Source organism: Pocillopora verrucosa, chromosome 11 (assembly GCF_036669915.1).
Source record: "Pocillopora verrucosa isolate sample1 chromosome 11, ASM3666991v2, whole genome shotgun sequence".
Taxonomy (NCBI): Eukaryota; Metazoa; Cnidaria; class Anthozoa; order Scleractinia; family Pocilloporidae; genus Pocillopora; species Pocillopora verrucosa.
The window spans coordinates 3166451-3182449 of NC_089322.1; the positions used below are offsets into that span (position 1 = coordinate 3166451).

A 15999-nucleotide genomic window follows, 5' to 3' on the forward strand; every position below is an offset into this window, starting at 1 on the left:
GCAGTAAAATGGGTGGCTTTGATAACGTGTGTGTTTCTAACGTGTTACGGAATAATGATGCGTTGTAGTTTGTTATTTTTAATCGGTCATAAATGTGGTAATGATTTTCATTACAAAATACCTCTACAAGTTATCAACTCTGGAATAAACCCTATAGCTTATGCTTTCTTCAAAAGAGATATACAACAAGAATGCAAAAGGCTTCTCTTCAAAAGGCGTTGTTAATAAACAAAAGAATAGTTCCGACGCAAGAACAACAGGGTAGTTAGGGACAGCCATTAAAAAGCAATTCAATGGAAACGTGGTTTTGGGTTCTCTTCTGGTTACAACCGAATGCACTCATTGCTTTGAAATACTTGACTTTAATTTGCAGGAAAATTTACTTTGGAGAAACGTTTTTTTTCTTTAAATCATTGAAGCTGACTTTTATTTTGATGTAGGAAACATCTGGTTCTCAAAATTTTGAGCTTGCCTTGCATAATAAAATGAAAAGAGTAAAAACATCATATTCCTTGATGTGATGTCAATTGATGTGTCCGGTTCTGTAACAGATCGCTTGATCCACCCATAGTTAAATCCGACGATACCATACAAAATATGTTTAGAATCTTAACGTTGACAAGGAGCTGTGTGCAGCATTTTGTTTGCATAGTATCCGTCAGTTCCTAGATAGAGGTCGTGCTTCGGGGACTTTCGACCCTCAACAATCCCTGTGAAAACTTGACCTAGAGCAATGTCTTGCCTAGTTTTATTATTGATCTATTCACGAATATTTTGCGAGGCAACCTTTAGCGGGGCAATCGTCATGTTTTTAGCATCGCTTATGACCATTGTAGCCATCTGTATCGTCCAGCCTCCTCTTTCTCCCCCTACAGGGGATAAATGACGACCGGTCTCTTGGAGTCAATTTTTCGTTATTATTCAGCCCGTCGTTCAAAGTCGGAAAACTCATTTGAATTACAAATCATTTTCGTATATTAAAAATTAATGTATTTGCCATCAGTCTTGCACATCGAAAGAGCTTACAAACTGAAATCGATACAAACACACGTTCCTTTGAAAATGGTGTCAAAATATGATTATCAAATTATTCGTAATGCTTTAAGGTTATTTTTTTGTCATGACATAAATGGTTACCATAGTAACTCTACAGCCTCACTTTTGCCTTTGTTTCCTCGATGACCCCCTTTTTCATAGATACAAAATTGCAGTAAGCATGTTACGATTCATCTTTCTGGGTGCTTCCTTATCGGAAGGAAGGCGCTTAATCATGGGGGTTCTTAGTGACAAACTATCAACTTGTTCTGATTTAGCTGTAGATAAAGTTTAAAAAGTTACAAATTAAGTGTCAATAGCGACAGGTTTCCCTTGTATCCCTACTATCTAAGGAGAGGGCGCTTATTCGAGGGGGGGGGGGGGGGTTGTTTAATATGTTGGGCCAGGGAACGGGCGGTTATCCGGGTGAGGGTACATATTAGACTGAGGGGGGTTATTCGAAAAAATACGGTACATGCAGATCAGACCCAACTTATTTTTCAGATGATTTAAGCTGGCTCTGTTTCAAGGAAACAAGTGAAAAGTGTGGGAGCTAAGATCCAACAAAGAATAGGTGATTGAAAGTATCTGTATTTATAAGTCTATAAAATTTGCTCACCACATTTGAGCTTTTGATCAGGATAATGATGATTTGCATTCACAAATAAAGAGTAATCATCAAACGATAGGCAGGCGCATATTCACAGTTTATTTTTCTTTAGAAGGGCGTCAAGCATACACGAAAAAATCTGGAAGTAAACAAATAAAAGGAATGATATTAAAGTTGGGATGTAATGCGTGCTGTCATTGGTTAAAAGAGCGTGCTCTATGAGAGTATAGAGCATAGAACTGAGCTAAAGCTGTCACCCCATCTGCCAAATTGTACTATGTCTGACGTTTTCCGGGACTTCTTTCTAGCTTTTCTCTCGTTAATTGAAAGTGAAATTTCGGAACGAACGAGCAAAGGTTTGCAAAAATTCCAGGCGCAGTAATTTAAGTTACAATAACGTGAGCAGAGACAAAAATCCTCAAAGATAAAACAAAATGAACAGTCCGAGTTTTAAAGGTTTTCACGCTCAGTTAGATGGCAAGTTTACATACGGTAATAAAAATCAAACACAGCTAGCACTTGTATAGTATATAAAGTTTCGTGTTCAGAAACAAAACAGAAAAAAACAAGAATGATGAAAAATATAACTTGGCATAACTGTTAAAATTCATACAAATTATGACGGTGTCAGAGCGACTGCGATCATGCTGAGGTCTATCGCGGCTAACTCATAATGGCGATCTTCGGTCATCGCAGTGGAGCAAGCCTCAAGAACTACATCGACTACCCTTTGGATGGAAAAATAAGAGCTTGCTCTGATAACCTTTCCGATGCACTGAGTGGAAGGCCACATCAGTTACTGTAGCCGAGGTTTACGGCGCTGTTATTCCGATCGATCTTCATGCCCTGGTGAATTCGGCTGTCGTTCATAATAAAGATCTTTATTAAAAGAAACACGTCCACAAACAAAACGTCTGGACTTACAATTTCCTACATATATCTATCTATTATGTATATACAAGACTAAGTAACTACACAAATTCGAAAAGACATCTATTGAAAAAGCAACGTTTAAAGCGTTCGGTTCTGACTGGAGGCAGGATGTAATTATTTCCTCTTTTCCTGAGGCTCCTAGCTCTCTGAGCTGGTAAAAGTTCATGTAATGAACTTGCGCTGTCAGAGGTTATCTCGTCCCAAAGAAGCCTGTCTTTCATTCTAATTACATCTATTATGGGAGTGTATTTGCTAGTGTAGCCATAACGTAAAGCTCTCTTACAAAACTTGTCAATATGAGAGAGATATTTACTGTAGTGGGCAGAAGCCCACACCTCAATTGCGTAAGTGAAAAGTGACATAATTAGACTGTCAAACAGCAGTGTAAGTTCTTGTAGTGAGAAGCTGTAGTATTTGCAGACTCTGAGGATGTACAGTCTAGAACTTGCTTTGCTAAGCATATTTTCAAATTGAACGTCCCAGTTACATGGATCTTCGTTTACAGTAACTCCTAGCAGCTTTAGTTTGCTCTTTCTAGTTATTCCGTCCACGGGCTCTGGAAGGGGCATTGTGGTTTTACCTTTAACAACCATCTCAAAGGTCTTCTTCATGTTTAGTGTCATCAGTTTTTTATCCGCCCAACGTTTGATATTTTCTACTTCATAATGTGATGAATCTGTAAGATTAGAGCCAGTTGTCACTTGCTGTGATATCGTCAGCATATTTGATCAGTAGGGTTTGGGGGCTGACCGGTTTAATATCATTCACCATGATAGAGAACAATAAGGGTCCAAGCACAGTTCCCTGGGGAACCCCTCTGTTGACGTTGAGAAAACTGGTAACCACTCCATCAACCACTACCCTCTGTCGGCGATCACACAGGAAGCTTATTATCCAGTTCTTAATGTATGGATTGATGTCATACGACGCCAACTTGCTGAATAGAATGCGATGGGAGACTGAATCAAAAGCCTTACTGAAGTCGAATGAGAAGGCTCTTACAAAAGTGTTTTAAGTGCATGACATAAAAAAAAACAGTTCGTGTATAAGAAGGTCGCTGTCTCTTTGTAATACATTTGCATGTCAAGGGTCGATTCCCTGTTAAATAACTCGCGAATTTGATATTATTAACAGAGCCATCGGCTGTGAGCGTGACTGCTGCCAAATGAATAGATTCTTCGGCAAAGCTGCAATTTCGATTCTTTCTGAATCTCTTCAGTTGCCTCCTAACAAGGAATTTGTCGCGGAGGAATAACGTGAGTCGCGCAGGCCTGAAAACACTTTTGAACTTTCGAAGGAACGGCAACAGACAGTGAATCCTCATTACATTCCACGTTTATTCACGCTATCTTGCTGCTACCAGAGACGTTTACTCGACCGCGACAGGATGCAAATGACTCAATTTTCGTTTTATGACCGTAATGCAACGCAATCAGAGTACGCACACCGCCTGCACTGACACGGCAAGTAGTAACAGGAAAGGGAAATGAGAGGTTTGTAAACATGCCAAGCGCTAAAGAGTAGAGAAAATTCTCGATTACGTCTCGTGTTTCCCCCTACGTTTCTTTTGTGTTACGGCTGCTTCCCGTTGCTTTACAACAGAACAAAGCTTCGAGGCTTCTATATTTGTTAACGTCACTCATTTGATATTGAAAGGGGGCGATTCACGCTTGAAATTATTGGCATTTGACATATTTCTTGTTCTCGGCCAAATAGAGGCTAATTTTCACTATTTCACATCTTATCTGCACTCTGCTGTTGTTTTGAGAAATGAAACACATCAGATGATGAAGTAAAAAATATCCCGCTCTTGTTTTCAATTTCAGATTGGTCCATTCTTTTTGAAAACCAATGACAGGCGTCAAACTTTTTTTGCAGAAGGCGTCTGACTGAACGTTCTAAGATGATAAATGTTTGCAGCCTTGAATGCTACTTAATTAAACATTATCCATTGTCCTTGGAGGTTGTTTTTTATAAAACCTTTATATAAACAATTCTTTTTTGCCTAAAACGTTTTTGCATAAAAATTTTCTTTAACAAGAAATTCAAAGAAGTTGTGGTTTTGTATCTTCGGCTTGTTCCTCTGCATCCTCACGATGGTTGTAAATGGTTACATTGCCATGTTGAAACCTTTGAAATACTTGACTTTTATAAAACGCCGCCGAGTCATTCAAATAGTTTTTACATCTTGCAGGAGTCCTTTTCACTCTTGCTTTTTCTTTACCGTCACTTTTTCTTTATTTGGATTCAATTCATTCGAACATGCGATGACCATCGTCGGCTATTTGTGTTTGCTTTTCGAGATAATCTTGTGCCGAATGCTAATCTTTTTTCTTACATCCGTGTTTCTTGTTATTTACAATCTGAACTCAAGGGATCGCCTTGTAGCCAGGCACTTGAATTTTAATTATCGATTCGTTAGAGTTCAAACTCAGAACACATCAGCTGTATAATGGGTGGTTTTGGTAACGTGTGTGTTTCTATTGTGTTACGGAATATTCTTGTGTTGAGGTTCATTATTTTTCACTAGTCGTAAATGTTGTAACGATTTTTACTCCAAAAAAACTCTACAAGTTATTAACTCCGGAATAAACCCTAAAGTTTACGCTTTCTTCAAAAGAGATATAAAACACGAATGCGGAAGGCTTCTCTTCAAAAGGCGTAGTTATTTAACAGCAGAATAGTTCCGACGCAAGAAAAACGTTAGCTAATGTACTGATGAATATACTCAAAACTTTCCTTAGATCCCGAGGACTTCCGGTTCAGAATCTATCCGTGACATATCAATTCTTATCTAAACTGCTGTTCAGTTAAAAGCTTCCGATGAAACAAAGATAAGTCACCTGTTTAAGAGAAGTCTTGTGGATAAGACTAATTGATTATTTTGAGGCCGTACTATACTGGAGAAAATGGTTTTCTTAAATTAATCATTTAGGCTGGCATGTATTTCAGTCTCAGAAACATCTGGTTCTTATAACTATGAGCTTGCGTTGTTTATTTTAATGATGCACAGTAAAAATATATCCTTTTCCTTCTCAATGTTGCTGTGTTTTTTACTGTATGTTCTCTTCAATGTTTCAGAGTATTAAGCTCTTTTTGATGAATTACATGATAACTTTGAAACGATAAATGCTGGGAAAAAAGTGCTGAATTGCCTGACTTTTCAGTAACGACAGTCGATCTGCATACGTGCAACTTCCCCATAAGCTCTGTTTAATTTAGCGGAGAATTGACGATCATCTTTGTTAGTCAAAGCCGACATAAGATTCACTGATATAAATACTTTTAATTTCCCGCTTGCATTTGGAAATTTTTCACATTTTTGGTAGCGTAGGTAAAAACACTTTTTTTTTATTCCATGAAAACTTTTCTTGGAGATGCTCCTTAAGGAAGATCTTTTCGTTCGATTAAAAATGAATTACTTGAGAAGTAATCAAGTAATGTAATCCAACGGTCGTATGTCAATAGAGATTGTCAAAGGCGAACGCTTTCAGGAAATTTTATGTTACGTTTTCTTGATAAGTCTTTGTGAAATGCTTTTAATTTCTGCTGGTGTGTTATACTCAGTCTGCAGTCTGCATTTTTTACCTAGTCTGTATTTTGTACCCGGTCCGCAGTCTGCAGTCTACATTTTGTACTGACTGGATTGGTATTGCTGCTTTTTTCGTTTGAGCGAGCTTCAAGTCCGGACCGAAATAATGGAGCTCGAATGAAAATTTTAGACTATCTTGGCCGCTATGATTGATGTGTTGACTGTATGTTAAAGAGCTCCCGAGGTCAAGCACAACGATAGAGCAATGATTATTTTATACCAACTGAAGACGAACGTAAATGCGCGTGTTTTGAAATGAATCCGCTACGGGTCCCGTACTTGTGAATATTTCGGCTTTTCGATTCAAGTTGCATTTTTAGAAGTTCGGAAATGTAATTTGAGGTTATTATTGTTTTTAAGCCATACAAACTTTTTATTTCTTTCCACGTGAGTTTCTGAGCTTTAGCGAAATTAATTTTGACTTTCACTAAGTAGGGAGGGGTAACATGCGAGACTACTTCCGTTCAAGGTCCACAAAGCAACTTCCACCAGGATACCCCATTCATTGCTTTCAGCGTGAATGAGTTAAAAAGGGACTGCCGAAGTTTTCTTTGTGTTAAAACACATAAGATAATGAAGTAAAAAATGTCCCGCATTTGTTATCAATTTCTGATTGGTTCACGCTCTTGAAAAACAATAAAAAGGCGTCAAACTTAGTGTACAAAGCGTCTGACAAAAACGTTAAAAGTTATGGATGTTTGCAGCCTTGAATGTGACTTAATTTAGTAATATCTATTGGCCTTAAATACTTTTTATGCAATGTACATTGGGCCACATGGTTGATTAGAAACTATGTGTAAAAACAGTTTTTTTATCATTATAGCCATTCAAAACACTCGTGGCTTGACCGAAGAAAGCAATTGAAAAGTCCTAGACAGCCATTAAAAAGAAATTCAATGGAAACGTGGTTTTGGGTTCTCCGCTGCTTCCTTTCTATTCTCTCGATGGTTGTAAATGGATGTGTCATCTTCCTCGTCTTCAGCAATCGTCAGCATCGCATTCGCAAAACCAACGCATTTGTCGTGTCTTTAGCAGTGGCTGATTTTGATGTTGTGATGATTGTTGCTCCATCACTTGTTTTCTGCAACCTTGAAACCGAACGCACTCCACGTTTAACTGAAGCAGGATCAATTGTGATATCTGAAAGATTGTTTATTTTTTACGCCTCTGGAACAAACTTCTTTAGCTTGGTACTGGAACGTTATGTTGCTGTGGTGAAACCTTTGAAATATTTCACTTTTATGAAGCGCTGCCGAGTTATTCAAATGTTGTAACATCTTGGGGAATTCCTTTCCTTTTTACTCTTACTCTAGTGTCGTCATTTAATTTTAGTGGAATCGATTTTGCCTAAACTATGAGCGGCTACTTGTCTTTGCTTTTCAATGTAATGTTGTGCGTAATTCTAATATTTTTTATCGCACTCGTGTTTCTTGTTGTTTACAATCTGAACTCTAGATATCGCACTTTAGCTGAGCAATTGCGGTTTAATCATGTGGTCACAAGAGCTAAAACTCGGAACACGTCAACAGTAAAATGGGTGGCTTTGATAACGTGTGTGTTTCTATCTTGTTACGGAATAATGATGCGTTGTAGTTTGTTATTTTTAACTGAAAATCAGCAATGTAACGATTATAATTACAAAATATCTCTAGAAGTCATTAACTCTGGAATAAACCCTATAGCTTATGTCGGAAACATGGAGACACCCCCACGCGAGAACACTTTCGTTACCATTTGAAACCAGATACTTGTTTTGTTTGTACAGTAATTTGTTGATTGATGGACACGTGAAATTTAACTACAATAATCGCATGTCCATTAGACTTTGATAAGTCCTTTTTCGAAGCGAAGACTAGGTTGTGTCAGTAGGCTTTACGATACGAGGTAAATTTTGTTATAACAAGACGAATTAATTTAACGAATCAATTGACAAATTAATACAAGTTTCGAAGTTTATGACACCTTATGTTTTCTTCAAAAAAGATTTACAACAAGAATGCAAAAGGCTTCTCTTCAAAAGGCGTACGTTATTTAACAACAGAGTAGTTCCGACGCAAGAAAACCATTAGTTGATGCCTATACTTAAAACTTTCCTAGATCCCGAGGACTTTCGGTTCAGAATCTAACCGTGACATACTAATTCTTATCTTTTTTGCTGTTCAGTTTAAAAGCTTCCGATGAAACAAATATAAGTCACCTGTTTAAGAGAAGTAGTGTTGATAAGATCACATATTGATTATTTTGAGGCCGTACTTTACTGGAGAAAATGTTTTTCTTAAATTAATCATTTGAAACATCTGATTCCTATAACTATGAGCTTGCGCTGTATATTTCATATATAGTTAAAAAAATATCATTTTCCTCCTCAATTTTGCCGTGTTTTTTACAAAACTCCGCCAATCCGCTGTATGTTCCCTTCAATGTTTCAGAGTATTATGTTCTTGTTGAAGAGGTACATCAATAATAACTTTGAATGAATAAATGCCTGAATTTCGTCTCTGACAGTCGATTTGCATACGTGCAACTTCCCCTTGAGCTGCCTCGGTTTAATCTAACGGGAAATTGCACCTCTGTTAGTCAAAGCCGATATAAGATTCATTGATGTGAATAATATGGAAATATTTCACATTTGGTAGCGTAGGTAACAACATAACTTTTTTACTCCATTTTTCTTGGAGACGCTCGTTCGACTAAAAAGGAATAACTTGACAAGTATTCAAGTCATGTAATCCATCAGTCGTTTATCAAAAGAGATTGTCAAAGGCAAACGCTTTCAGGTAATTTTACAATGTTACGTTTTCTTGATAAGCCTTGGTGAAATTCTTTTAATTTCTGCTAGTGTGTTTAGCAAACAATTTTCTCAAAGAAAAGTGACGCACTTCACCCACAAGTCTTGCACATGATGACTTTTAGAACTACACAAAGCGTCTGACAAGAACGTTATTAAGTGATGGATGTTTGTAGCCCTGAATATAACTTAATTAAACAGCACATATATTGCCCTAATTAACTTTCACGCAGGTTGGATGAGGCCATATGGTTGAATAAAAGCTATAAAAACACAGTTAAATTTTTCATCCTTAAAACGTTTCAAAACACTCTTGGCTTGACCTAAGAAAGCAACTGGAAAGTCCAAGACGGCCTTTAAGAAGAAATTCTTTGGAAACGTGGTTTTTGGTTCTCGGCTGGTTCCTCAGCATTCTCACGATGGTTGTAAATGGACTTGTCATCTTCCTCGTCTCCAATAAACGTCAGCTTCGCACCAAAACCAACGCATTTATCGTGTCTTTAGCAGTGGCTGATTTTTGTGTTGGAATGTTTGCTGCTCCTTCACGTTTAGTCTGTAACATGCTAAATGAGTGCATCTCCGATAAAAAAGCACGTTTACATATGATGAAAGTATGGGTGTTCTTCATTTGTGCTTCAGGAACAAACTTGTTTAGTTTAGTACTGGAACGCTACATTGCCGTGGTGAAACCTTTGAAATACTTGACTTTTATGAAGCGCCGCCGAGTCATTCAAATGTTTTTACATCTTGGGGAATTCCTTTTCTTTTCACTACTGCTAATGCTTTATTTTCGAATAGACTCGATTCATTCTATTCTGCGGTGACTATCGTCAGCTATTTATATTTGCTTTTCGAAGTAATCTTGTGCGTAATTTTAATCTTTTGTCTTGCATCCATGCTTCTTACTGTTTACAAGCAGAACTCTAGAGATCACTCTTTAGCTAAGCAATTGCGTTTTAATCATCGTGTCGTTAAAGTTCAAACTCGAAACAAATCAGCTGTAAGATGGGTGGTTTTGGTAACGTGTGTGTTTCTATTGTGTTACGGAATATTCTTGCGTTGTAGTTTATTATTTTTAACTGGTCATAAATGTGGTCACGATTTATATTACAAAGTACCTGTTCAAGTTATTAACTCCGGAATAAACCCAATAGTTTACGCTTTCTTCAAAAGAGATATAAAGCAAAAATTCGGAAGGCTTCTCCTCAAAAGGCGTCGTTAATTAACATATTAGTAGTTCAAGCGACGCAAGAAAAACTTAAGCCGATGCATTAACTTAAAACTCACCTATATTCCGAGGACGTCCGATTCTGGATCTATCTTTTTTAACGTCTTAATTTTAATCTTAATTGCTTTTTAGTTAAAAAGCTTTGAAAAGCTCAAACGAAGTGTTGATATTACATTTATTTCCAAGATCGAATACATTGAGGCCGTACTTTGCTGGAGAAAATGTTTTTGTTAGATTATAGAAGCTTATTTGCATTTTCGTCTTTGAAACGTCTGGGTCTTGCGTTGTATATTTTGATGATACAGAGTTTAAAAATATAATTTTCTTCCTCAATTTTGCTGTGTTTTTATATTCTAGTTGATGAAGTATATCAATAATAACTTTGAAACGATAAATGCTGAAAAACAAGAGCTGAATTGCCTGAATTTTGTCTACAACAGTTGATTTGCATACGTGCAACTTCCCCATGAGCTGTGTTTAATTTAGCGGGGAATCGACTATAACCTTTGATATTAGTTTCATTGATATAAATACCTTTAATCTCCCCTATTTGTTTGGAAATTTTTCACATTTGGTAGCGTAGGTGACAACAATATAACATTTTAAGCACTTTTTTATTATGAAAACTTTTCTTGGAGATTCTCGTAAAAGAAACTTCGTTCGACTTAACATGAATTATTTGACAGTATTTTAGTCATATAACTCGTCGGTCTTTGTCGTCAAGTGCAAACATTTTTAGGACATTTTAGAACGTCACATTTTCTTGATATGTCTTTTCGAAAAATTTTTAATTTCTGCTAGTGTGTTTAGCAAAAATGTTTGAAAGAAAAGTGACGCACTTGACTCACAAGTCTTGCACATGATGACCTTTAAAACGGGTTTAGAAACGGGTTAGTTGGCTTCAACTGATGTTGAACAAGCACAAATTACACGGAGATGGAAAGTGAAATTCGGAAAAGTAACCGACGAAAACACCAAGCCGGTAAGTAGCAACAGAAAATGCAAACAAAGGTCTGAAAACATACCAAGCGCTAAGAAGAAGGGAAAACATTCCACTACGTCTCGTGTTTTTCCCTGCATCACTTTCACGCTCTAGCTTCTTCCGAAGGCTTTACAACAACTCAGAGCTTCGAGGCCTCTTTATTTGTTAAAACGTCTTTAACTTGATAGTAAAGATTGGGGTGGCGATCTACGCTTGACACTGACCGATTGATAATTTTGAAATTATTGTTATTTAAAATATTTGGTGTTGGCTAAGTTTCGTTTATTCGCATATTTGCACTACCATGCTGCACTGGTATTCTTAAAAAAGGACTGTCATTTTCCTTTGAATTAAAACACATTAGAAGATGAAGTCAAAAATGTTCCGCGATTGTCATCAATTCACAAAGCGTCTGACAAAAACCTCAAAAAGTGATGGATGTTTGCAGCCTTGAATATGACTTCATTAAACAGCGTATGTATTACCCTAATTAACTTTTACGTAGATTGGATGGGACCAGATGATTATATAAAAAACTCTATATAAACACAATTAAATTTTTCATTCTTAAAACCCTTCAAAACACTCTTGGCTTGACAGAAGAAAGCAATTGAAAAGTCCTAGACAGCCATTCAATAGAAATTCTATGGAAACGTGGTTTTGGGTTCTAGGCTGGTTCCTCAGCATTCTAACGATGATTGTAAATGGATTTGTCATCTTCCTCGTCTGCAGTAAACGTCAGCTTCGCACCAAAACCAACACATTTGTCGTGTCTTTAGCAGTGGCTGATTTTGGTGTTGGGATGATTGCTGTTCCTTTACTCTTCTTCTGCAGCCTTGCAACCGAATGCACTCCACACTCAAAAGAGGGATTAGTTGTGACATTTGTTAGAGTGTTCATTCTTTACACCTCTGGAACAAACTTGGTTAGTTTAGTATTGGAACGTTATGTTGCTGTTGCGAAACCTTTGAAATACTTGACTTTTATGACGCGCCGTCGAGTCATTCAAATGGTTCTAACATCTTGGGGAATTCCTTCTCTTTTCACTCTTACTTTAGTGTCGATTGGACTCATTGCAATCGATCGTATCGGGACTCTCGGTGGCTACTTGGGTTTGCTTTTCGAGCTAATCTTGTGCACAATTCTAATCTTTTTTCTTGCATCCATGTTTTTTGTTGTATACTCTAGAGATCACAATTTAGCTAAGAAATTGCGGTTTAATCAACCGGTTGCTAGAGCTAAAACTCAAAACAAGGGGTCAGCGGTAAAATGGCTGGCATTGGTAACGTGTGTTCTTCTATCATGTTACGGAATAATGATGCGTTGTAGTTTGTTATTGTTAACTGATCAAAAGTGTAACGATTTTCTTTACAAAATACCTCTACAAGTTATTAACTCTGGAATAAACCCTATAGCTTATGCTTTCTTCAAGAGAGATATACAACAAGAATGCAAAAGGCTTCTCTTCAAAAGGCGTCGTTAATTAACAACAGAATAGTTTCGACACAAGAAAAACATTAGCTGATGCATATATTTAAAACTTTCTAAGATTAAGTCACCAGTTTAAGAGAAGTATTTTTAATATTACATCTGTCTCTAATATTTAAGACCTCAAATTGATTGTTTTGAGGCCGTACTTTACTGGAGAAAATGTTTTTCCTAAATTAACCATTTAAGCTGGCATGTATTTTAGTCTTAGAAACATCCGGTTCTTATAACTATGAGCTTGCGTTGTATGTTTTAATGATATAGAGCAAAAAATATCATTTTCCTCCCAAATTTTGCCGCGTTTTTACAACACTCCGCCATTCCACTATGTTCCCTTCAATGTTGTAGAGTGTTAAGCTCTTGTTAATGAATTACATGATAACTTTGAAACGATAAATGCTGTAAAACAAGAGCTGAATTCCCTGAATTTCGTCTACGACAGTCGATTTGCATACGTGCAACTTCCACATGAGCTGTCAAGGTTTAATTTGAGGGGGAACTGACAATCATCTTTGTTAGCCAAAGCCGATGTTAGATTCACTGATATAAAATTTTTAATCTCCCCTTATCATCAGGAAATATTTCACATTTGGTAGTCTGGTAACGACATAACATTTCCAACACTTTTTTACTCTATGAAAACTTTTCTTGGAGATTCTCGTTAAAGAAGATCTTCGTTCGACTTTAAATGAATCGTTTGACAAGTATTTTAGTCCAGTAATTCGTCGGTCTATATCTTCAAATGCAAACGCTTTCAGAAAATTTTAGAACGTTATGTTTTCTCGATAAGTCTTTGTGAAATGTTTTAATTTCCGTTAGTGTGTCTAACAAACAATTTTTCAAAGAAAAGTGACGCACTTCACCCACAAGTCTTCCATATGATGACCTTTAAAACGAGTATGAAAACGAGTTATTTGGTTGCAGCTGATATAGAACAAGTTGTGAATAAATATAGTTTCTTGGACGTTTTGGTGTGTATTGCTGAGCATTTTTGCGAGTTGTGCCGTATTTTGACGAGCCCGTATGGCGAGTAAGAATACAAACAAAGCCGCTTCCGAAATGCTTTACAGCAGAACAGTGCTTCGAGGCTTCTTTATTTGTTAAAAGCGTCTTTAAATTAATAATAATAGGGGGCGATTTACGCTTAACACTGATCGATTGATAATTTTGAAATTATTGTTATTTGAAATAAATTATTTGTTGTTGGCTAAGTTTCGTTAATTCGCATCTTATTTACACTATCGTGCAGTACTGATAGCCTCAAAAAAGGACTGCCGTAATTTCTTTGAATTAAAACACATTAGAAGATAAATTAAATACATGTTCCACGTTTGTTATCAATTTCTCATTGCAATTGGTTTATTCTTCTTGGAAACCAATAAAGAGACGTCAAACGCCGCGCATGAGACGTCTGACGAGAACGTCATTAAATGATGGATGTTTGCAGCCCTGAATATGACTTAATTAAACAGCATAGATATTGCCTTAATTAACTTTTACGTAGGTTGGATCCGGCCAGATGGTTGAATAAAAACTCTATATAGACACAATTAAATTTGTTATCGTTAAAACCTTTCAAAACACTCTTGGCTTGACCGAAGAAAGCAACTGAAAAGTCATAGACAGCCATTTCTAAGAAATTAAATGGAAACGTGGTTTTGGGTTCTCGGCTGGTTCCTCAGCATTCTCACGATGGTTGTAAATGGATTTGTCATCTTCCTCGTCTGCAGTAAACGTCAGCTTCGCACCAAAACCAACGCATTTGTCGTGTCTTTAGCGGTGGCTGATTTTGGTGTTGGGATGATCGTTGTTCCCTCATTTTTTTTCTGCAGCCTTGCAACCGAATGCACTCTAAGCTCAAAAGAGAGATTAATTGTGATACTTTTACGGGTGTTCACTCTTTACACTTCAGGAATAAACTTGGTTAGTTTAGTTCTGGAACGTTATGTTGCTGTTGTGAAACCTTTGAAATACTTGACTTTTATGAAGCGCAGTCGAGTCATTCAAATGGTTCTAACATCTTGGGGAATTCCTTTCCTTTTCAGTTTTACTCTAGTGTCAATTGGACTCATTGCAATCGATCGTATCGAGACTCTCGGCGGCTACTTGAGTTTGCCTTTCGAGATAATCTTGTGCGTAATTCTAATCTTTTTTCTTGCATCCATGTTTTTTGTTGTTTACAATCTGAACTCTAGAGATCGCACTTTAGCTAAGCAATTGCGGTTTAATCATGTGGCCACTAGAGCTAAAACTCAGAACAAGTCAGCAGTAAAATGAGTGGCTTTGATAACGTGTGTGTTTCTATCGTGTTACGGAATAATGATTCGTTGTAGTTTGTTACTTTTAACCGGTCATAAATGTGATAATGATTTTCATTACAAAATACCTCTACAAGTTATCAACTCTGCAATAAACCCTATAGCTTATGCTTTCTTCAAAAGAGATATACAACGAGAATGCAAAAGGCTTCTCTTTAAAAGGCGTCGTTAATAAACAACAGAATAGTTCCGACGCAAGAAAAACAGAGTAGTTAAGGACAGCCATTAAAAAGAAATTCAATGGAAATGTGGTTTTGGGTTCTCGTCTGGTTACAACCGAATGCACTCATTGCTTTGAAATAATTGACTTTAATTTGCAGCAAAATTTACTTTGGAGAGACGTTTTTTCTTTAAACCATTGAAGCTGACTTTTATTGTGATGTAGGAAACATCTGGTTCTCAAAATTTTGAGCTTGCCTCGCATAATAAAATGAAAAGAGTAAAAACATATCATATTCCTTGGCAATTGATGTGTCCGGTTCTGTAACAGATCGCTTGATCCACCCGTAGTTATATCCGACGATACCATACAAAATATGTTTAGAATCTTAACGTTGAGAAGGAGCTGAGCGCAACATTTTGCTGACATAGTATCCGTCAGTTCCTAGAGAGAGGTCGTGCTTCGGGGACTTTCGACCCTTAACAATCCCTGTGAAAACTTGACCTAAAGCAATGTCTTGCCTAGTTTTATTATTGATTTATTAATAAATATTTTGCGAGGCAGCCTTTCGCGGGGCAATCTTCATGTTTTTAGCATCGTTTCTGACCATTGTAGCCATCTGTATCGTCCAGCATCCTCTTTCTGCCCCCACAGGAGATAAATGACGACCGGTCTCTTAGCCAAGAGAGAGCTTAGAGCCAATTTTTTTCGAAATTGCAAGGGAATCGAAAAAAAATATATATATCGCGATTTTAGGGAGTTCGAGCGAGCTGATAGTTAATATGAGACAATTTGGAATTTAGCAGTGGCTCTTCGAAAGGTTACTGTTCGAGCGCTGTTTCGAAGTCTAATTTTGAATCTGGAC

At 37.0% G+C, this 15999-nt stretch overlaps 1 pseudogene; it reads right to left on the reverse strand.

Moving 5' to 3' along the window:
* Nucleotides 1–2567: 2567 nt before the first annotated feature.
* On the reverse strand, nucleotides 2568–3577 carry LOC136277056 (uncharacterized; annotated as a pseudogene).
* Between the last annotated feature and the right edge of the window lie 12422 nt (nucleotides 3578–15999).